The sequence below is a fragment of the Papio anubis genome, chromosome 3 (assembly GCF_008728515.1).
Source record: "Papio anubis isolate 15944 chromosome 3, Panubis1.0, whole genome shotgun sequence".
Taxonomy (NCBI): Eukaryota; Metazoa; Chordata; class Mammalia; order Primates; family Cercopithecidae; genus Papio; species Papio anubis.
In genome coordinates this window covers 174,327,930-174,353,312 of record NC_044978.1, presented here as the reverse complement: position 1 = coordinate 174,353,312, position 25,383 = coordinate 174,327,930, and the positions used below count along the sequence as shown (strand labels likewise).

Below are 25,383 nucleotides of genomic sequence, written 5' to 3'. Positions count from 1 at the left end.
GACATCCATTTTTTCTCTAATCATTCCTTTAGCTTCATCTCATATGTTTCGTTATACACCGATCTTATTCAAATTCATTTTGAAGTACTTTCTGATCTGTCTTGTGACTTATTCTTTGATTATTTAGAAAGGTGATTATTTAGAAAGATGAGACTTAATCTTGTGACTTACTGTTTGATTATTTAGAAAGATGATTATTTAGAAAGATGAGACTTAAATTTCCACACATTTATAAATTTCCGAACTTTTATTTTCTTAATTTATTTCTAATTTTATTCCATTGTTATTAGGAAACATACTCTGCATGATTTAAGTTCTTTAAATTTATTAAAGCTAATTTTATGGCTTAATTTATGCTCTATCTGGAAGAATGTTCCATGTGCACTTGAGAATAATTTGAATTCTGTTTTGTTGGATGGATTATTTTATATGAGATGTCTGCTCATTCTGGCTGGTTTATATTGTCATTCAAGTATTCCATTTTCTTACTTATCTTATGCCTAATTGTCCTATCTGTAATTTAAAGTTGGTTATTAAAATCTCCAACTGTTACCATTAAATTGTCAAACTCCCCCTTCAATTATGTTAGTTTTGTTTCCTATATTTCTCTGTTGTTAGGCACATTTATACCTCCTTGTTTGACCATTTTATTATTCTAAAATATAATTTTTGTCATTAGCAATAAGTTTGTGGTCTTAAAGTATATTTTGTTGGAACTATACATAGATCAGCATTGTGCCAGTGCAAGGATGACACACAAATTCATAAAGCATCCCATAACTTTTTTAAAGCATATTATGTCTTTTATTTGTATCACTACCTCAGTTTTCTTTATGTTACTGTTTGTTTGCCTGGGATATCTGTTCCTATCCTTTTTCTTTAAACCTATTTGTATCATTCAACTTAAAGTATGTGTGTTGTAGCAATATATAGTTATATATATATATTTTTTTTCATTCTGGTAATTTCAGTCTATGACATGGATAATTAGAATACTTAATTCATTTGCATTTTGTGTAATTCCTGACAGTTTGAGACTTATGTCTGTGATTCAGCTATTTGTTTTTACATATCTTGTGTAATTTCTGTTTTTCTTTCTCCATTTTTTCCCTTATTACTGCCTTCTCTTCTGTTGTACAGGTACTCTATAATATCACACTTTCATTCTCTTGCCATGACACTTATTATATTTTTTAGTTATTTTCTCAGTGCTTGTCCTGTGGCTTCTAATTATCATGTTAACTTATAACACTCTATCTTGTATTAATAATAACAATTACAGTAGTATACAAAATTTGTTTCTATCCATCTTTATCTTCCATCCTTTGTTCTGATGTCATACAAATGATACAGTTTCGCATTGTATCTCATCAACACAGATTTATAACCATTGTTTTATGCAGCTGTCTTTTAATTCAGAAAGGAGAACAGATGAGATATGAATAAAAATACATTTGTGCTATCTTTTATATGTTTCTATGTAATTCTTCAATGGTGTTTTTTATTCTTTCTTGTAGATTTCAGTTACTGTCTTTACGTATTTCTTATAGGGAAGCAGTCTACCAGTATTTTTGTTTTTCTTGTTTTGTTTTGTTGTTTTTAGCAGTCTGTGTCATCCCAATCCTCTAGCCCCCTAGGCTTATGTTACAAAGTCAGTTTTAGTCCTATAGAGAACACTTTGTGCATCATGAGTCATTTCTTCTTGCTGATTTTAAGTTCAACCATTGTGGAAAGTAGTGTGGTAGTTCCTCAAAGAACTTGAGAGGATTAGCATTTAACCCAGTAATCCCATTATTGAGTATATACCCAAAGGAATATAAATAATTCTACCATGAAGATATATACATGCATATGTTCATTTCAGCACTATTCACCACAGCAAAGCCATAGAATCAACCTAAATGCCCATCAACAATAGACTAGATAAAGAAAATGTGGTACATATACATCCTGGAATACTATGCAGTCATTAAAAAAACAAGATCATGTCCTTTGCAGCAAGATAGATGGAGCTGGAGGCTGTTATCCTACCTAAGCAAACTAATGCAAGAAAAGAAAACCAGAAACTGTATGTTCTCACTTATAAGTGGGAGCTAAATGATGAGAACACATGGACATAAAGAAGGGAACAACAGACACTGGTGCCTACTCGAGGGTAGAAAGTGGGAGGAGGGAAAGGATTTCAAAAACTACCTATTGGGTGTTATGCTTATTACCTGGGTGACAAAATAATCTGTATACCAAACACCTGTGGCATGCATTTTACCTATATAACAAATTTGCATATGTACACCCGGACATAAAAATTTTTAAAAGATTGCCTTGCAAGTGAGGTCTTCCAGGAAACTACCACAAGAGTTCAATAATGTCAGTTCTCTGGGAATGAAGGTTTGAAGAAGATGTAGCACAGTTTTGCCTCTTCCTTTGGCTATCAGACTGCTGGTTTTCACAGTAATTGTGATCTTAGTTTTCAAGCCTACTGTGGAGCTGGGAAGAGGTGGATAGAAATAGAAAAAACCAAAGTGCCACAAAACACACTGATTTAACTGAGATTCAGCATTTTTCTTGGATGCACACTCTGAATTGCTCCCAGTCTATGTTTAATTTCCTGTGTTCTGAAAGCTGATTCTGACAACTTCCTGCCAGTGTTCTCATTCATTTTACGGAGAATACAATCACTGAAGCTCCTTATATAACCGTTTTCACTGAAGTCCAGCTACAAGTAAATTTACACAATATTTTATATACCATAAATCTCTAATGAAAATCTTTAAAAACTAAAATATAAATACACATAATATAAAATGTTTCACCTAAAAGGACAATAATTTCTATAATATGCTAAATTGCTTTATCTGATGAACAAGACATGGTATGCAAATGTAGAAGTATCTGTCATAGCTATTTTCTTTTAAAATATCTCATCAATCATCAACTAATTTCTCTCAACAGAAATGAAGGCTAGAAAAATAGCAACCATAGGATACCAGAATCTCTCAACCTGGTTGTTTTGGCCAATTTATTTGTTCATTTATTTATCCCACAGATACCAACTATGCTAAGCATTGAGGACACAGTTCTCAAGAAGACCCTGACCCACATGTTTCTCGTTCTGATTTAACAACACTACTTCACTACCAAATAAGTCAGAGGCCTGTGAACCACAGCAACTTCATCCTGAATAGGAGCTGGGTAAAATGAGGCTAAGACTTACTGGGCTGCATTCCCAATGGTGAAGGCATTCAAAGTCACAGAACGAGATAGGAGGTTGGCACAAGACATGAGGAATAAAGACCTTGCTAATCAAACGGGTTGCAGTAAAGAAGCTGGCTCAAACCCACCAAACCCACGATGGCGACTAGAGCACCAGTCGCCAGCACCAGGAGAGTTTACAAATGCTATGCCACCATCAGGAAGTTACCCTATACAGTCTAGAGAGGGAAGGCATAAATAATCCACTCCAATGTTGACCATATCATCAAAAAACAACCATAAAAGCGGGGAACCAGCAGCCCTAGGGGCTGCTCTATTTATGAAGTAGCCATTCTTTTATTCCTTTACTTTCTTAATAAAGTTGTTTTTGCTTTACACTGTGAACTCATCCTGAATTCTTTCTTGAATGAGATCCAAGAACGCTCTCTTGAGGTCTGGATTGGGACCCTTTCTTGTAACAAATAGGTGTATTTACAAATTGTTATAGAAAGGAGAAAAGAGCATCATTAAATCCATCTAGGTTTGGGGGGATGTCCCACAATGGTATTGCCATCTTCGATGAAAATGTTAAGATTAAATTAGACTCTGCCAGAAGAAGCAAGGAGCATAAGGGTTGGGGGATGACATTAAACACTTTATAATGATTTCAGAAGAATCATTCAAACTACAATTCTTACAAGTGTTAGTTAAATCAGTCAAATCAAAGATCTGGCTTCCAGTTAAAGAAAGATGTAAAAATAGAGAAATTAAAAGATGATAGGCATTATCAATCCCCCTTTTGATGGTAATATTCCTTCCAATTATTACCAGTATTTTATATACTTCGCAGGACTAACATCTTGCTTGTCCTGTAACCGAGGCTGGAGTGCAGTGGCAGGATCAGGCTCACTGTAGTCTTAAACTCCTGGGCACAAGAGATTCTCCCACCTCAGCTGTGAGTGTCTGGGGCTACAGGCACACTCCACCCAAACTAAGTATTTTAACTTTGTATAGAAAGAGGGTCTCACCATGTTGCCCAGTCTGGTCTTGAATTCCTGGTCTCCAGCCATTCTCCCGATTTAGCCTCCCAAGACTCTGGGATTACAGGCACGGGCCACCGTATGTTTCCACTTTTTTTTCTATCCCCACTGGGTTAGCAAAGTGCCATGTATGTAGTTGGTGCACCCCACGTTTTGACAATAGGAAAGAAAATTATGGAACAACTACATAATATCCCACAGCTAGCTCTGAAGTACATTATAAAATTATTGAGTTTGGAATGAATTTTGTGGCCATACTTTCACAAACCTCAGCATCTTCAATTCTAATCACAGTCAAAATTGTTTTGGATATAATGGCAAACAAGATCATCTTCAAGAGTGAAGACTAATAGAAGAATGTAGGATCCATTGTTAAAATAATCAATTTAGATGCTTTTGTTGGCCTAACACTTATCCTTAATTTATAATTTTCGTAGTCTAATCTTAAAGTGAAATTCTAAATAAAACGTTCATACTGAACGTATCAAGAATATCGTCTTTCTACCCTGGACATCAGGATTCCTTCAAATAATGTTGTTTTTATTTGTTATTTGCCATTCATTCTCAACAGTAACATTTAAGAGAAAAGGTAAATGAAACATTTCACATGCCCCCTAGTTATTCAGAATAGAAGCCACAAACTGGTTACCAAAGGGAAGCATTTAGTTTTATTTGCACAAAGTTAAAATATTTTTTTTTCAACATGTAGAAGTTAGGAGATTGCATATGAAAATCTAGTTATGTGACCTCTCTTTTAAAAATCAGGCTATCTGCGCAGTGGAAACAATCTCCTGGAGTGGAGGAGCGTTTTCTCCCTCCCATGTCACAGTCCTCAGAGTTTTCTTCAGTCTTTCAGACGCTGAGGGTTATGTCAGTTGTAACTCACATACATGCTATCTCTGTCTTCATAAAAGATTTAAGAGCAAAGTGAAATGTTTTTCTGCATGCATTTTTATCTAGAGAGGGGAAGTTAAACGTGGATGTTTCCAGAAAAACGTGAGAAAATGTATTTCTCTTTTGAAAATGAAAAGTATTCCTACATGCTTAATATTGAAATGAAATGTTTCTACACCTATAAATCAATGCGTCACTAATAAACAATGCATATTAAGTAGTGTGACTGGAACATGCACAAACAACTTAATAACCACAACAAAAATGCCTGAAATTTAGCTGGGTTTGTTTCTGAATTAGATTAAGTGACACTGCTTGCTATAAATGTATTAAGTGAAAAAATGGCTGAGTATCAAAATCATTTACTGTAGGCAAATGTATTAAAGTCTTCTGAGTATAGCAAAAATTATGAGTCTTAAACACAACAAGCATTTGTAAATGTAAATTTGTCCAACAATGCAATTGTGTAGCATGTTGAAGAAATGGGAGAATACCCACAGCACACTAGCTATTTTTGTTTTAATGGCAAATTGTAGGTGACTAAGAAGCTTATATATACATGCACTGTCTATAATAAGTATGTATCCAAATGGCTTCTTCTTGGTTGTCGAAAATTGAAGGTAAACAAGTCTGTAGCGGTTTGGAATCTGACTGGTGATGATACCTTTGTACAAAACAAACAAAATAAGTTGCAACTTTTGAAAGGAACACAAATTTAAATCCACCCATTGCATCATTTACCAATAATTGCCTTGCTAAAGCATTACAGATGGACCCTGTCAGGCATACAACAATGAGAAATGTGAACTAGAAATGTTCCCATAGTTTTAACCATAGACAGTTGAGGCTGCATGCGATGATTGTACAGACATCTCACCCGCCATTTACCAACTGCTGCGCAACTCACTAATGAATCTTGCAGGGATAATTTTTGATCTTTGAAAGAAATTTATTTGCTCATGTCAAACAAGAAGAATCCCCCTGCTGGCTCACCAATAAAAATCAAATTAACGTTTTGGCATTTTTTTGTTTGACATTATAACCTTACAAACCCTTTAAATATTCATATTTAAGGGCATTCAGAAGTAATTACATAAATACATTTTTCACTCCTTTCTAATGAAATTGAGTTCTTTAGAAATTCACAAGTAGTGAATTATCTGGCACACTTTCTCGTACTTAAGTCATTTCAAAAGGTCAAATAATAGTCTGAGCCATATACACAATTTGTGAAGTTGAAAATTGATTTTCAAAAAATATTTCTTGACTTTCAGGTTTATGAAAATGAACTGATAGGTCCATTTTTCTTTGCCAGTTAATAATGGTCAAAGAACAAGGAGTTCCAAAATGAATGTTTTGAATTGCAGTGTGACATAGTCAGAAACAATAAATATGACCTATTTGGGATATCACAAACTGAAACCACATCTAGAATCATTATCCCATCTATTAAATAAACCATTGATCAAATAGCATTTTCCACAGTCTATATTTAGGAGCACCTGTATTATATGTGTGCAGCATTTTTCTTACACAAAAAACAAATATATGTCATTCCAGATAAATAATTCGATGCTGAATTTTTGTACTGCACATGTCTACAACAAATTCAAGAACTGACATTCACATCTTGATGCAAAAGAAAATCTGTCAGGCTTTTAGTTTCAAATCAAAGGAGGCACAAACTACATAAAAAAACTAAACATTTCTGTTTTTTCAACTTATATTTTATAAGGCTTAATTTTAAAATAATCTAAAAGATACTGTTTATATAGTTTGGATATGTATGCGCTAATTAGGTAAAATAATGAATGTTCAGTTATGTTCAATTGTTCACTTATGTTCAGAATGTTCAGTTGACATATGTATGCCATAATTAGGTAAAATAATGAATATTCAGCTGTGTCTTTGACAATTAATTTTATTGATCCCTGGCCTTTCTTTATGAGTAAAACTCTTTTGGTACTCAATTTGAACACCATGCTTTTACATGTGATATACATATTTCAAACTATTGCTGTATTAGCAGACCTAAAACGAAGACTTATTAAGTAATTTAATAGGAAAAAAAAAAAGTTCTAGAAAGCTTTGAAGATATTCAAAGGAAGGACCTAGTGTAAGACTGATGTGTGCGTTAATCAGTTCAGGGTATTATTAAAAAGCACCATAGACTGGGTATATGATAAACAACAAAAATTTATTTCTCACAATTCTAGGGACTGGAAGTCAGGGATCAGGGTCCCAGCATAGTCAGGTTCTAGTGAATGACTTCTTCCTGGTTGCAGACTGCCACTTCAAGTGGCAAAACAACAATAACAAAAGAACTAGCTATTTCTCTGACTTCTTACAAGTGCACCAATCCCATTCATGAGGGCTCTACTCTCATGACCTAATCACCTCCCCCAAAGCCTCTAATACCATTAAATTGAACATTAGAGTTCAACATATAAATGTTTGGTGGACACAAATATTCAGGCTACAATAGGATGATGTCAGAAAAGACTGAGTGACTGAAACTGTAAGAGGGTGATATTGAAATGGGTTCTCTACCAAAGTACAAGATCAAATGACCATTTTTACATTTTTAGTAATTTATTAATAGGATAATGACAAGAGTGCTAACTCTTTTGGTTACAGTCACGAAATCGGTCTCACAAACAAACCAGTATAGAACATTCTGAAATAGCTAATAAGTCAATGAAGCATGGATCGTGAACAGCTAGGTGTAAGAGCAGTGGAAGGGAGCTAAGAAAAGCTACCAGGAATAAAGGAGCACCCACAGAGTCTGCCCAATGACTAAGCAGAGATGCACGAACAAAATAAATCAGATTGAAGACTTTATCACCACTATTTTCTGTTTTATGCTCTCATCCACATCCTGCATGCAGGAGGTATTTCAGGGAAAATGTTGATAATTTTCAAAGATATTTTTGAAGCTAAATGAAATGGGTATAGCCCTGGTAAATTATAGAATCCTGGGACAACATTCCTGCCTTCCACTAATGTTTCCTTTGCCCAGAATCTGCATTCTCATGATCTTCAGCCAAAAATAAAACTCCCAAGTTGTTATAAAACAGATGCATTAACTTTAACTGTGTCTCAGTAATCAAGTAATATTTGATATTAAATTATACCACTGACTTTTATTCTCCTCTAATGATAATAAAATGACTTGGAGTAATTACACGGGCAATTATCTGTTAACATTTCAATTATAGCATTATGAGGTTTGCTTAATTGTCTTCATTGGGGGTACCAAAAGTCAAACTTACAAGTCGTGGTCCACCACATTAAAAGTGAATCTACTATTGGCAATTTGTGTTCAGGTCAGTGGCTACAAGGGAGAAGACTAAAAGAGTAACATTTCCAGAAGATACTCAATTTTAAAGTGATCCAGGGCTTTACAATCATCTTTATTATACTGTATACCCATGAAAGGAACACACAAAGGCCAGTGGGTAGCACACCATCTTTAGACTTCTCGGTGGAAAACCTCAGTGCTCTAGAATCTAAATAGCTGAGAATAAAGAGCCATGTGGGCATTTGAGCTTACTTTTAAAATTTAAATTATTTTGATTTTTACAGTAATATTGGTAAACATAACAGAAAGTGCCCTTCAGAAATTCACCTATATTCCCTTTAGTCTAGTACTTAATACTGTACTTCATAAAGATCCATCCCTGAGGTCATCCCACACTATGCGGGAAGGTCATGAGGCTGTGAGTCCTCATTGCAACGGCACAATCATACAAAGAGTTTAGCATATGGTGCAAACCTTTCAATGAATGTGGAGCCCCTCCTGGATGGGTGTTTCAAATCTTGTCTCTCTTGCTTCTCCTGTACTATTCTCCACCTCTAACTTCTTCACTCCTTGTACTTGTCGTATTCTGACGAGGTAGCCTCTAGCTTGTAGTTTCCATACTTTAATGGAAAGACTTTAAATCCTACAACTTCTTCATTGGAATATCAACAGAATAAGTTCTTTCCTCATTTGTGGAATATTGATTGTTTTAATATATTTTTAATCTCTTTCGGTTTCTTTCCCTTTATTGTCTCTTGCCAAGACCTCTGGAGACATGGAAATTAGCGGGAATGAGGAGGAAGATAAAGTGATGCTGCGTTTGCCAAAACCAGGCTCACACATTCTCTATATTCCACCATAAACTTTAGCCTCCAAATTATTTAGAGAAGAAAGTTTGCTTCATAATGTTTATCGGGATTCTTAAGCATTTAAACAACTTGATTTAGTACGTGAGAGAGTAGGTTTTCCTGAGTTTACAGGAGGATAAATTTTAAATTATAAAAAGGAAAAATAGGAGACTAACAGGATACTCTCTATTTATTGACATCACTCTGCACCAGGTTCTAGATAGGAAGTTGTATAATTTATTTCATTTAAATTAGAGTCAATTCTCCTATTAAATTGTAAAAGAAGAAGAATTAGGATAATTATCTTCTGTATTTTAGTAACACTTTATGAAAACTCATACAACACACATACATGAAAGAGGAGAATGGGCTTCAGAGCCTGACTGCCAGGGTCAAGGCCAGCCTCTATGACCCACTAGCTGTGTGACCCTGAGTCAGTTAATTCTTGGTGGATTCATTTCCTTTAAAAAATTGAGATAATAATGTCATCTGGCTTCTGAGGTTATTTTAAGGAATACAAGAGTCAATAAAAGTAAAGGGCTTGGCCCAATGAACTGGCCCAGTGTAGACACTCTGTTAATGTGTTAATTAAGTTAGAGTCATAACTTTAGCCCCTGCTTGCTTCCTTGATTGGACACAAACTGTAAAATGATATGTGGAGGCAACAGGAGGGTTTTTCGTTCTTTTTTCTTTTGGTTTGATTTCATTTGGATTTTAGTTTACTAGTTTGTTGTTGTTGTTCATTTTTTGTTATTGTTGTGTTTTGTTTTGGATTTTTAGCATATGGAGGAACTAAAACTAAGAAAAAATAAACAAAAACCTATGAAAGCCAATGTTCTTCCTAATGTCTTGCTGGTTTCAAATTAAGACTACTGTAAAGAGGCAGGAGTTGTCATTAACTACTATATTCTTAGAAACATCTATTTATTGTTGTGTATATTTCCAATGCAGAAAACCGCTTAGATATGTTTGCTCTGACATTTCAGAATGTATCAATGGATAATGGGTTTCTCTTCGTTCTTCAGAGATTTCATTTGAAAAGTTAGGATCATATAAAATATTTTAAAATTAAGACTATTATTTGCTTTCTAATTCCTTCTCATTGGAATTTTTTAATTCTTTAATATTTGTTTTCAACTGAAAAAGGGCAGCTTAGATGGTCACATAGCTTGTGTGTTTACATCCTCAACTTTCACAACTGCAGGGCACTTATATCTAACTCAGCTATGATTTCCAACTTTTTGGGGATCTGAATAAGTTCTCAAGATCCCTGAGGCATCAACTGCGTTTATGAAAGAGCCAATGAGGCTATCAGATTCAACCAAGCTGAGCTTCCCACCCAATCTAATGTTTATAATGATTAAAGAGATACAATAGCAAATCCTACTTCCACCACCCAACAAACCTCCAACCCTTAGACAATGGAAAAGTCACAAAAGATGGCATCAGAACCAATAAAGTTCTACTCAACTCTTCTAGAAGATAGTCATAAAGCACCTATTTCTTTTCTCTTTTATTCATTTTCCACTTCTATTGCAAACAAAATAATATTGAATCAACAAAAGCTGGAGTCAAGCTTGGAGTCAAATTAGAGTAGGCATGAGCTAGATTAGGAATAGGATGACAATTTCAGTTTGAACAGCACAACCTACATTTAACTTTGTCTTTAGGAAAAAGGAAATAAATACTGATTTAAAAGGAAAATCAATAACATAATTAAACAAGCTCTCATTATCTTGTTTTGTTAATTCTAAATTATTTTCTGATTTGATTTTCTGTTGCCCATTTTTGGTGTTTTTAAAAAAACATGATATGCTAGAGGTCATTTTTATTTGCTGATAGATAATATTCAGTGTTTTTCACCATCAGACTATACCTGCTCCCAATACAGGCCCCCAACCATTCAGTCACTGAGAAAGTAGTGATTTTCACAGGTGTGATTTCCTCCCAATGACATTCCATTCAAATAAGAAAATCTGTGTGAAGTGGCTTTGTGCCTATGAATAACTTGCTTGAAGTTTAAAATGTCAAATATTGGCAATAACCATGTTAATTTTGTAAATTGGGAAAGTAAAGCAAAATAGATGTTGACATTTCATTTCCCATGGAGGACCTAATACTATTCTAATAATCCCCAAACCTCTGGCTACCCTTTCTTAAATTACACCTATGCCAACTGGAATGTAAATCACAGAGGTATGCAACTCTCATAGCACAGGAGGTCTTTTAATCATAGTCAAGAATAAAAATAGAATCACTATCTATTTTCTTGTCTAGTTCTTCATTTAAAGGCCAACCCTAGGGAGAAAATGCAAAATTAATTTATTTCTTTGTGACAACAATGAAGAAACGTTTCATTCCATTTCAGATGCATCTTCAAGTGATTGCCCACACAACTGAATGTTGTTAAAGAAATACCGTATTTATGAACAGCTAAAAGTTGAATAGATGAGTTCCAGTGGTAACTAGCATATGTTCATGTGAGGAAGATGTCCTATAAGAATTTTGCAAAACATGCAGCTTGTGAAGCATTGAAGGGTTAATTTATGTTTAAACTGGAGACAAGATGTCTTGGGTAGGATAAGTTAGTTGCCTTCAAATATACGAAGAGGTGACACATTTAACATAACTAACTAAATAAATAAACAAACACATTTATTTATTTAAATGACTGGTTTTCTTTGTTCTTCCAGAAGACTAATCTGGGATAGATGTATAGAAATTATAATGAAGATAGTTTATAATAATTGGAACAGTTCGACAATAAATTGTCTGCCTTATGAAGGGCTGTGTTCCTGCTTTCCTGGTGATGTTCATGTCAAGGCTGAGGCCCAGCCTGACACAGATTCATTATTATTATTATTTTTTGGCTAGAGCTGTTTTATCCTTGAGCACAGGGAAGATACAATGTATGATGACTGCCATTGTATTCATTTTTATGCCCTTTATCTGCATGAAACATTTAATCCAAACACCTAAAATGAAAAACCTAAAGTCAAGTGAAAAACAAATATAGTAAATCTCTCCTCATGTTGGAGAATTATCGTCAAATATAGAGAGGATCCCAAATGGGGTAAGAGAGTGAATTAAGTTTGGGGTCCCAAAATTTGTTCCCCCCACCTCCAAAAAAAAAAACCCTGTAGCTCCTTGAAAGATTACCAGATACTTTACAAGAAACCAATTGCATACCATGGTACAATTCAGATTTGGGAAATGTAATAATTGAAGAAAGGCATAAATCATTTCTTTATTACTGAAGTTATGAAAGTCATTAACATGTAAATGAAAATATGAATCCTTGAAGGGAGGTAAAGAAAGGTAATTTTATCAAATTATATTAAAAAAATTTTTTTAACCTTTCTTGAGGAATTCCTTTAACAATTTCTGACACTCTAGTTCCATGCAATGAAATCTGGGAAGTTATGAATAAGTTTAAAATGTGATGTTTATTGTAACATATGAGAATATATGACAGCAGGTGGTGAGTGAATTCATCTGGGAGATAGAACAGTGATAAAGTTTTTAATTCTAAGAGAAAACCAGAGTGAAGATAATTCGTCTCTAACAACCAAAATTATTTGTCTCTGGAAGTGTGGATAAAGCTGTAAATCAAGCACAGAATCCAACACTCAAATATCAAAAAAAAAAAAAAAAAGATTAGAAATTTTGTCTAATGGGAGGCCAAAGTGAGATTAAATGAATTGAATGAGGCTGAGACACAGGACCAAAGGCAAGGAGTTGAGACACATTGCTTAGAAGTGTTGATCATATTTGTGTTTTGTTGCTATGGGTCAGTTGTGACATATTACAAGGCTGACAGTATCAAAAGATCAAAGCAGAGTAGGCAAACGGTTAGAATCAGAGAGCTCTAATCACAAGGAACATGGTCCCCATCAAGTCTAGGAATCGCTGAAATGTTCTAGCACCAGAACTCATTAACTTGTGATGCAAAACAGGTGTTGGTTCTTGACAACCTAGGTGAGTGTTTCAATTTAGGTCAAGATCTGCAGAAAACAGACTCTGAGACAGAGGTTTGTGTGCAGGAATTCTTCTGCAGAGCACTCTCTGGATCAGAAGAAGAAATTGTGTCTTAGTTGTGTTTCATCTCAGAGATGAACAAAGGCCTTGACAAATTCCAGATTCCACCAAGAATTCTAGAGTTGGTTTGGCTTTCAGATTTTCCCCACCTTGAGATAAAGGGATCAATCTTCTATACCCCTTTATGACAAGTCATAGGATATGAGGTGCCTGCAGAGGGAGATGTGACATTGGGTTAAATGGCTCTTTTTGGTTGAGGGTAATTCTTGGAGGTCAACTCATCTGTGAGCTGCGGGATACACTGGATACCAACATACCCAACAGCTTGGGAAATGAGTGCCTCATTATGGAAGGCAGTCTCAGGATAGTGCAAAAGAGCATCATCCACTAAATTTGGCCAAGGTGCATATTATAGAAATAAAGTTTTAGACAAGAAGAATCTCTTTTTAGGTTTTTACGGCATTTAGGTGCCCTGTGAATGCACAAAAAGCATTACATCTAAAAGCAATTTCAAGAACAGAACCATGTGATATCCCAGGGAATACACTCCAGTTTTCTGCACCCAGTTGTCTTCCCTTCCTTCTGATTTAAAAAAAATTTTTAATCTATATAGTTTATATAATGTATACATTTTTATGATTAAAAAAAGACCTTAAGAGTGTTTGTTGATGTCAGATAATTATTAATCACTAAGTTTCATAGATTTACTACATTAAGTATATTACCCACAAGTAGCAATAGTTTTTATGTATAGAAAATTACAAATTATACAGTGAAGAAATAAGAAAAGAGTCAATCTCAGAGAAGTAGAAGATTGAATCAACATTGTAGGTTCCAGGCTCTGTTAATGTGTATTTTAGGCAACTTAATCAAACTTGAGGACCACAACGCTTGTCCAACAAGTATCATTGTTGGAGAATTTGTGCAATGGGTTGAGTGTGTACCCTCAAATACTCAGGTATTATCAATATGATAGTGTTAAGAGGTGGGGCCTTTAATAGGTGATTATACTATGAAGACTCCTTCCTCCTGAATGGGATTTGGTGCTCTCACGAAAAAGCTTGACTTAGGGAGTTGATTCCCTCTTGCCTTTACCCCTTCTACCATGTAGGGATGCAGCAAAGAAGCCCTTACCAGATGCTGGCCCCTTGATCGTGGACTTTGCAGCCACCAGAGTAATAAGAAATAAATTTCTGTTCTTTATAAATTACTGAATTTCAGGAATTTTGTTTTAGCAGCACAAGACAGACTAGAACACTACGCAAAATATTAATAATGAAGTTAATAATAAAAATCATATAAGAATAGTAAACTTGTATTGGACATGCATGTGCCAGGCCTTTCATGTATATTCTCATTTAATCCCATTTTATCATTGAGGAAATGCAGATTGGGACTTAAATATAGCATAGTGGTTAAGAGTGTGAAACCTGGAATTATACTGTTGGGTTCAAATCCTGACTCTGCTCTCTACCTTGGGTAAATTACATCTTCTCACCATGATCCACTTTCCAGCTCTGCAGAATGGAAATCTTAATGCTATCTACTAGGATTGTTTTGAGTATTATCTAAGCCAAGTGCCTAAAAATGTGGCTGTCACCTATGGGATCAAATAAATATTAGCTAACAATAAGTAAAATAAATATATAAATGTATGTTTTCTAATGTCATAAGATCATATAGTTAATGGGTTAAGGAGCTGAGACTTGAATCTTGGAAGTCGAACTACAATATACATGCCTAGAACATTATTCCAAATATTACATGACTATGCATTATTATTAAATGACAAGCGTTCATAAAAAGGCAAATAACAGGAAGTTCTATTATAATAATAATTTTGAAAATAGCTCCCTGACTTCTTTGAGATTTTATATAGTGCTGGCTAAAACCATGGTTTCTCCACGTATTCTTCCTGAGTCCACGTCCCAACATACAGATCTCAGTTTGCTCCTCCACATCATGGAATTAATTATAAGACTCATCTCATACTGTAACGATTAACTAAATCAGGTAGAACATGCAAAATTCTATGCATACTTATTGATTAGAGTAGTCACACACATCACCATGAGATAATTCTTTATATTGGCAAGATGTCTGGTACCAAAGAGGAAAGAGAATATATTGTACTACACTATGTGCTCTCTGAGTTGCTGGTTTGTTTGTTTTTCTTCATTGATTCTTACAGCAACACTGTGAACAAACTATTTGCCACTTTAGTAGGTCAAAAATGGTAAAACAGTAGTTTTACCATTCAAACCAATCTGTAACACCTTACAGGTAAAGAAATAGGCTGAGTGGATTTATGTGGTCTCTATGCCTTCCCATTAATACAGGGTGGCTGAGGCAGGAGTACCTTTCAGCTTTGACATCTTCTTTCCATGTTTGCTTTCAAAAGCACAGTTAACATATTTGCTTCCAGAGGAGGCATCATAGTGAAACTTCTTTGTTCTAAAATCATCTGAAACACAAACTCTAATTCTCAGCAAAGAAAACTTGCTGAAAAAAATTTTTGTCTACCATTTTAAATATAACACCCTACAGTTATTCTATCTCTGCTTTTCGATATGTTTGAGATCATCACTTCACATTCTTGAGTTAAATTGTATTGCTTGGCAGCTTACTGGGCATTTGAAGAAAGGCTGAGGCAAGATTTGAACTTTGTCTTTCCACAGACCTTCCAGTGCAATCCGAAATAGAAGCCTTATTTGTATTCTATATTCCCTGCTACATCACAAAACCACATCCCTGGGTTCAATTGGAATTCCTCAGCCTACACTGTGCAGGCTACTGTACTGAACATCATATTGTTTGTGGAGAAATCTCTCACCTTTATGATCTCCTTCATTTCTGCCTAATCGTCTAAGACAAGAATAGCATGCTGTGCCTAAGGGGGAAATTTTCCATTACGACTGAAAAGATAAATGGTAGGAAGCAAAATGAACCAGGCTCATTACAACCTTACCAAAAAAGAAAAGCAAATTGGTCTCCAAAAATGATAGAATAGGACTGACATTTTTAATACTTTTTCTTTGAATTGTGGCATTTTATATCAAGGTTTTCATAATGTACAATATAAACACTTACAGACATTTGGAATAATGCATGATGCTTAATACATTTTCCCTAGAATGTGTACCACCCTTCAGAAAATGTCAACTATTTTTTTAACTGATGCTAACAAAACGTGAACAGAAAGATTATATTTAAGGAAGTATAATGATCATTTATTTTGCAGTAGCTGTGTTTTTAATCGGTATAATAATGGCTGTAATGTCACTTGATAAACTGTGAAAATGCCCCAATTTCTACAAATGGTTAAAGGCAGACAGCTCATTTGATGCTTTAAATATCTGATGAGCTAGTAGATGACAGAGCTGAAAGGAAGATTGATTTTTCAGAACCAAATACAGTCTACAATAATAAGCCAATTTCTTGCCAGTGATTCATTTGCAGAAGCAATTTCTAAACATATTTTCATTAGCTGCAATGAACATTCTCAAGGTTTCACATCTTTGACACCAACTTGATGGGATGCTAATTCACTAATTGAGATGGGTATTTTATGAGTGGAAAGCATGGTAGTTATGGATCATCAAGTGTGATTCCTACATAGATAAAATCTATTATTCACATGAAGCCTATGAACTTGAAGGATGCATGTGTAAGGGAGGATGAGCTTGCTTCCACAACAAACTGGGCTGAATAAATGAAACCACAATTAAGTCTCTAATTTAATGAGGATGCATGCAAGCCCTGGGCTCAGAGGATGACCTAATTAGTTGAGATGCTTTTACTCTGAGTGACCCAGATTTTGAAGGACACTGGCCTTCTCTTGTGCAGAACAATGAAATAGCTATTATTATGCTAGAAACTAATGCTAGGCCTTATATTATTCAAAGGTATCTTGGTAATTATATTATCAATATAAAGATAGATAGATGCAATATATGTATCAACACATGCAGTACGATAGAAAGTCAATGTATTAGATAAAATTTGAGACTCTAAGAGATGAATAAGTCTATAAGGGTAAGCTACTCTTAATATATTTTGGTTTAATAGATCCAGAATAATGCATTCAAGACTCTATCTGCCCACCTCTTTTTGCCATCTTGCTCGGTTTGCAAGGGGCAATAGAAAACGCATACTACAAATAAAGCACACTCATAACAGGAAGGTAAGATCCTCAGGCTCAATTCCGACCCGGATCACCATCCTGGTGAGTGGGGCTGGAAAGTTGACAGGGCTTGATAGAGTTTCTGAGGAATCTCTGGTCCCTTATATCTTATTTTGCTAAGAGAAACAAAGACATCTCTCAAGCAAATGGTAGAATTTACATAGTGAAAAAAAAGAAGGCATGAAAAGAAAAAATTATAAGCCCCTTACTAGTTCTTGATCTTAGTATTTTTGACTGTTCACTGATTTCCAGTGATAGGGAGCTCGTTACCTCCCAAGACAGCCATTCTAACTTTCAATAGATCTCTAAGTTCAAACTATTTCTCTGTGTCATGGACTCTATTGAAAAAGTCAAATGCCTCTTTGTTAGGTTGGCTCTTCAAGTATAGTCAGAGCCCTTTAAGCTAGTTTTCCTCTCCAGGTCAAATATTCTCAGTTTCTCACATAACTTCGTGATGATTTATGTCTTCATGGTCTGTTTTTTGCTCCATTTCCAAGAAGTTCAATTCTGATATAACAGGACTTTGTCAAATATTCCATTGTCCATCATGAAACCTTGTCTTTAGGATAAAAATTATTAGCCAGAGTTCTACTGATTCTGTTCCTCAAAGTTATAGGAGTGATGAGGAGAGAGTGTGTATTATTGAAAGACTTTAAACAGTTCTAGATTTTAGTTGGAAAGGCAATGTACCATAATAATAAAACTAGCAATAACAATAATAAAAGCAATAGCATTTACTGTGTACTTATTCTGAAACTATATTGAGCATATTAATTTTAATTAGAGTTAACTAGTTTAACTTGCACTGTAATTCTATTTCCAATTTTATGGATGAGGAGACTAGAGTTTAGAAAGGTCAGGTACCTTGCAAAAGATTACACAGTTGTAAGTCACAGAGCTGAGGTCAGAGCACAAATCTATTTGAATCTCAGCTACTGCACAATGTTTTTCCAACACACACAAACACATATACACACATACCTGCACATAAACAATTATTTGCAAGTATAATATACCCTTCTTGACTATTTCAACCCTTGTAAAGGTAGGCTAGTTTCACAAACACTGCTTTTCTCATTGGGTAGATTTTATATGAACAGGATTTACTGAATTAGTGGTTTTGAATTCCAACTCTGAAGCCTACTGTGTGGATTTTCAGGCAAGTTATTTAAAAATTGTTGAGCCTCAGTGGTTTCAACTGTAAACTCTAAGGTCTCAGATATATTCACAGATATTTATTACAATAATTAAATGAGAAAAAAATAACAAGATATTCAACACAAGATTCAAAATAAAAATGATCGGATAATGACCCTGAATTTCTGTCCACATTCCTGGTAGACTCTCTTACTTTGTCATTTAAAAATAAAAGTGTGTTTCTTATCCTACTTGACTGACTAATTTATGTTGAGGGATCCAGTTATCCACATTTCCCTGCAGAGCCTGCCAAGATCCTGACATCCTCAAAGACTGCTGTGGTTTTAATGTCTCCTGCAAAACTCATGTTGAAATATAATTGCCAGTGTAACGGTGTTGAGAGGAACAACTTTCAAGAGGTGATGAGGCAAAGCCCTCATGAATGGATTAGGGCTGTTGTCTCAGAAGTGGGTTAGTTTTTGCAGGGGTTGGCTCTTGATTAAAAAATAAATTTGGCCTCCAGCCTTTCTCTCTGTCTCTGGTGTTTGTTCTCACCCTTCCACCATAAAATAATGAAGCAAGAAGGCCTTCACTAGATGCTAGTGCAATGCTCTTGGACTTCCCAGATTTGAGAAGAGGTAGTCAAATAACTTTATTTTCTTTATAAATTACCTAATCTGAAGTATTCTGTTATAGCAGAAGAAAACAGACTCAGACAGGGCCCTAACCCATATTTTTCCTAGCCCCACTAACAGTTCCAGCCTTACACAACATGTGGTCAGCTGCTCACCCACAAGCACTGTAGTATGTGAGTCCCTATGAAGCAGTGAATCTATTGAGCTAACACCAATATCAGTCATACAAATAAAGTCAGAGTTCATAACTCTATGGAATAAATAATCTTATTCTAGTTTTACTGAAACAAACCAATGACGAAGCAGTGGAGATGGGTATTCTTGACATGGAAAGAACGTGAGAACTACAGAAGACATTCTAGAATGTCTGAGGAAAACAGAGAAACACCTCTGTTGTGATTGGATTGAGTCAAAGTTCAATGCTTGTGAAATAAATTAAAATAATAAAATGCAGTTTGTTCTAAATTTCCAGGTCACTAAAAACTTTTAATGAGGGAAGAATTACAAAGTGTCAGAGATAAAAGAGAGGCTGAATGCATGAATACACACTTCCATTTTTTCTCCTCATGGTCTTATTGTACTTATCAACACAAACCACACAGTGGTGCCAGCTCAGTCTTTTATCCAGCTCCCAGCTTGCAGTTGACCCTTTCTTAAATTGTCATGGACTGCTTAAAAATTATTAAGGAAATCTAGGTCACTCAGGTGTGTGGCCTGCTCGGTGTAAAAAAAACTACAATGAAAAAGGAATCTTATAATTTTAAATGTTACAAAATGCCTTTTAATGTTCTCTACATCCTTTAGGGCCACACTTTATTTGAAGTAAAATAAAAACAGAAAACTTGGGATGATACCTCATTTAACTCAGTCAAATTTGACATCTGTTTTATTAAATGTTCACTATTTGGCAGGAATTGGAGTAAGAATCCTAATAAGATTTAGGTGACCTCAAACTATTCAGGAAAAGAGAAAACCTTTGTGTTTTTTGGTACTATAAAAAACACAAAAACTTTGTGTTTTTTGTGTGTTGTGATTAGTACTATAATGTTGGTGTTCGCAGACTGCTTCGAAGGAAAGAGGGTCATTAAACATTCTATAAATAGGCAAAAGGAGGCTCATAAAAATGGGATATGTGAACCAGAATACAAAAGTATTGATGAATTTGGCTTACAGGGTATGGTAAACGGAATAAAACTTTCATTTCCCCAAATATACCCATGTCTTAATCTCTGGAACCTGGGAATGTAACATTATGTGGCAAAAAGGACTTTGCAGATGTGATTAAGTATCTTGATCTGTGTTGGTCCAATGTAATCATAATTGTCTTTACAAGAGGAAACCATCAGAAATCAGCCTCAGAAGAGAAGGCAATGTGATGATGAAAGCGGGTGTGACAGCGACGCTCTCTGAAGATGGAGAAAGGAGCTACAAGCCCAGGAAACAAGCAGCTTCACCAGAAACATCATAAATGTCACAAAAATCCATTCTCCCCTCAGGGTCTTCAGAAAGCAACAACAACAACAAACTAGCAATGATGACACATTGCCTTTCTACCGGTAAAACTTATTGCAGATTTCTGATCTCCAGAATTTAAAAAAAAAAAAAAAAAAAAGAAATTCATTGTATGAGTCAGGGTTCTCTAGAGGGACACAACTTGTAGGATAGCTGTATACATAAAAGGGAGTTTATTAAGGAGAACTGACTCACACGATCACAAGGTGAAGTCCCACAGTAGGCCATCTGCCAGCTGAGGAGCAAGGAAGCCAGTCGAGTCCCAAAACCTGAAAAGTAGGGAAGCAGACAGTGTAGCCTTCAGTCTGTGACTGACGGGCCGAGAGCTGCTGGAAAACCACTGGTGTTAGTCCAGAGCCCAAAAGCTGAAGAACTTGGAGTCCGATGTTTGAGGGCAGGAAGCAGCCAGCATGGGAGAAAGATGTAGGCTGGAAGACTCAGCCAGTCTAGTCCTTCCATCCTCCTCTGCCTGTTTTTATCCTAGCTGCACTGGCAGCTGATTAGATGGTGCCTGCCTAGATTGAGGGTGGGTCTGCCTCTCCCAGTCCACTGACTCAAATGTTAATCTCCTTTGGCAACACCCTCAGACACACCCAGGAACAACAGTTTGTAACCTTCAATCCAATCAAGTTGACACTCAATATTAACCATCACACTCATGTTCTGTTAAGCCACTTCGTTCACTGTAATTTGTTAAAGCAACTAAAATAAACTAATGCAAAATATGGAATGACCACTCACTCTAATGAGATCTGTTCCAGCAGTTTAATGCAGATCATACTTGGATATGTTAGAGAGACCATTACTTACTGCAATCTAAATATGTTTGTTGTCTTATACTAAAAAGTCCCGCTATGGTTTGTTTAAAGACATTTCAGCCCAGCAATTGTCTTCTTACAAGATTTTGCTTTATATGTATCATTGAAAACACAAGTATGCACTTTACCATGCCTCTTTATTTTATTTGGAGGGAAAACAATATTGCAAGATGATAATAGCTAGAGAGTGAAAAATTTGTTTTTTTTCTAGTGCTTCCAATTCTTCTTTTAAGTATGAATGAATCCACCTCTCCAGAGAAAAATTTAAGACTTAAAGAATAACTTAAATTTCAGCTTTTCCAGCAGTGCAAACATCTCATAACCAGTTTTTAAATACATTTTTTTCTGAATACCCTAAAAATTAATAGATTGTCGTCTTACCCTCTCAACCAAATCTATCCACAGTGCTTCACAAAGTCCATTCCTTCTAGGAAATAGTCATTCTTGGATAAAGCAATTGGCCTTTTACATCAAGACTGTGGCCTGTCCAACAGAGTTGATAGTGTGGGCTTCTTGAAACAAATTTTTATTTTCTTGTTCTCTTGATTAAAATGTAAAGAAGGGCAGTTATCTTCAGTGCACAAAAGTGTGTATGTAAAGGAGAGGATGACATTATATTTGCATGAGGGCTTATCTTTTCCTAATCATGCATCTAAATGTTCTTCACCAAGAAAGGTCTTATTGCAGGGGAGAACAATTCATAACATTGCATTCAAAATTATATTCTTCTTAACCTGACTTTGTAGCTCATTTATAAATCAAGCCTAAGCTCATTTTGAAAGGGAAAACAGTCAAGGTGAGAGGTTCTGAAAACAAATGTGAATGCTGCCTCTTTTTATTCTCTGGCCTTTCCTAAAGTTGAGATGCTAGTTTCAGGGTTTTATTATACTACTCTTCATCAGGAGGTTCTGTGTGCTAAATTATTCTGTGAATGTCCCTGGGTCGTACTTCTGTATAATATGTCATTTTGATAGCCTTTCATAGGGTTCAATCACGTTTTTGCATTTGCCTTTTCATTTATTTTATTTTGTAAAAGGGAAGAGAGTAGGTAAGAATTGCAAAATACAAAATATAAGAAAATGATTGAGCACACTTCAAAGGAATCCTAAGTGTCTTTTACAAAATAAGTACACATATATGTTTATCAGAAATACTGCTGGAAGGGAAATGAATGACAGGAAGTTACCTTAGGATTCCCTGACTTTTTCTTCAGTGCATAACTGAGGGGACAGAGAGGAAAATAACAGGGTTATGGTGCATCAGTCACAGTACAGGCCAACCAACTGTTCACAATTTTAAAATATGATTGTATTTAACCCTTTCAAGAATTCTGTGAAATCTCCTGTCTTGTCATCCATAAGTATAGATACTTACACTGAGTGTATTTATGAATTTATATTTCTAAACCTGTGTAATTCTATAATGTAGTCCTGTCCCGTTATCTGTAGGTTCTATCCCACCCAGAATTCCCATGGCAATCCTGGGAGCATAAGGAGTCCATAAAAATCTCAGCTTTGGCCGGGCGCGGTGGCTCAAGCCTGTAATCCCAGCACTTTGGGAGGCCGAGACGGGCGGATCACGAGGTCAGGAGATCGAGACCATCCTGGCTAACACGGTGAAACCCAGTCTCTACTAAAAAATACAAAAAAAGCTAGCCGGGCGAGGTGGCGGGCGCCTGTCGTCCCAGCTACTCGGGAGGCTGAGGCAGGAGAATGGCGTGAACCCGGGAGGCGGAGCTTGCAGTGAGCTGAGATCCGGCCACTGCACTCCAGCCCGGGCGACAGAGCGAGACTCCGTCTCAAAAACAAAAAAACAAAACAAAACAAAAATCTCAGCTTTATTATTATCAAAATCCGAGTCATATTTCCCCTGTTGGTACCCAGGAGGCAAGCCCCATCGCTGGGATTCTGTGGGATCCACATAGAATGAATATTTCAAGATGAAGACCAGAGAGGACACCAAACCCAGAGTGATAAGCATTGACAAGAACCAAACTGGAATTCAGTCAAGAAAAAAGCCCAATGGGAATCCAAGAGGAGTCCCTAAACTAGACTGTTTAGAGGTAGATTTTAAAGCTAGGAGCTCAGAAGTAGAAAATCAATAACAAAGGAAATGTGAGTAAGCAATTAAGTCAGAGTGACTACATAAGGGCCTTGAGCTGGTATTTAAATGTTAATTTTATCCTCCATTTGGAGGACATAGCTTTCTCAATTTGGAAGACCCCCAAACTTGAGAGACTTGGAGCCCTTCAGCTAAATATGGTGAATACTAGAACTCTAGCATGCTCGCAAAACTCTAGATTTCTCTCTTACTCTTGTGGCGGTACAGCAACACTAATTACTGGAATCCTGCCTCCATTTTCAGATGGATGCTTAGCTCCCAACATAACACAGAAGAAGCCTGTCTCTGAAGCTCTGTCTCTACATTAAGACTTTATTTTATTTGTCCGATTTGTGAAGTAGAGGACTGCAAGTGACAGCTGCTTTTCAGATTTATGTTATTTGGCCCAGCCAGATTTTTAAATTGTGATTTAGGTCCGACATCCAAATAATTGACATTTATATAAATTTACATACATGTTATATAAATATCTTGAAGTATGTCTAAGATCTTGTGGTCCTGGTCCACTTCTCATAAGAGTGCAATCGGCTGTGGCTGAATTCTTGCTGACCTCTTCACATACGGTTGCATATACTTGTCATTACATCATTGTCCTCACCTGTATTAGTCCGTTCTCACACTACTATAAAGAACTACCTGAGGCTGGGTAATTTTCAAAGAAAAGAGGTTTAATTGACTCACGTTCCACAGGCTTAACAGAAAGCATGGCTAGTCAGCCTCAGGAAACCTACAATCATGGCAAAGGTGAAGGGGAAGCAAGCACGTCCCACCATGGCAGAGCAGGAGATAGAGAGAGACAGGAGGAGGTACCACACACTTTTAAACCATCAGATCTCATGAGAACTCACTCAATATCATGAGAACAACAAGGGGGAAATTCACCCCCATGATCCAATCACTTCCCATCAGGCCCCTTCTCAGACACATAGGGATTCCAATTTGAGATGAGATTTAGGTGGGGACACGGAGACAAACTATATCATTGCCAATCCCTTTGCAGCAACTGACTTGAGTCACTCATTTACCTTATTCACCTGATCCCTGTAGGCGTTTGATTTATTGGCCCCTTTAACAGAAAGGTGCTAGGTCTCTGGCTTTCAAATATGGAGACCACCTGGAGCCACTCTTCTGCCACTCACTTGAATTTGAGCATTGTTTCTGTTATGCAGATGTCTATTGTTCTATCCCACTTAATGGATTGGGATTGATTTTATAAAATATAATCTGAAAAATGTCAGATTCATTGTACCAAATAAGCTTCGCAATACCCTCTAGGATGGTCATTGAATCCCTCTTCCAGACCATTTACTCCTTTTAATGCATTTCTTGTCCTTGATCACTGCCTTATCTTTTCACCCTCCTATACCAGCGTAAAATCCCACTCCAGTCTTCAGGATCCTTCTCTACTGTCCTTCTACCAAAAATCTTAGGAATTTATTCTGCCCCTACATCACAGAAAAAAAAAGTCATACTCCTACACAGACAAAATTATCTATGAGTTTGAAGCAGGTGCTGCAATTACCACTTCACTGATCTCAGGTTTAGTTAAATTCCTTTGATTGGCATGCAGGTGGCCCCTTTCTCTATTCACTCCCCCAGCTCTACCCCTTTCTAAATATAGACACTCAACACAGAAGCTGATCGCCAAACGCAGAGCAATCATT

General features: G+C 36.0%; 1 non-coding gene across 1 annotated transcript; it reads left to right on the top strand.

Moving 5' to 3' along the window:
* Positions 1 to 681: 681 nt before the first annotated feature.
* On the top strand, positions 682 to 784 carry LOC116274308. Its single transcript, XR_004182935.1, has one exon. It is a non-coding gene; the product is annotated as a U6 spliceosomal RNA (small nuclear RNA).
* Positions 785 to 25,383: the final 24,599 nt, after the last annotated feature.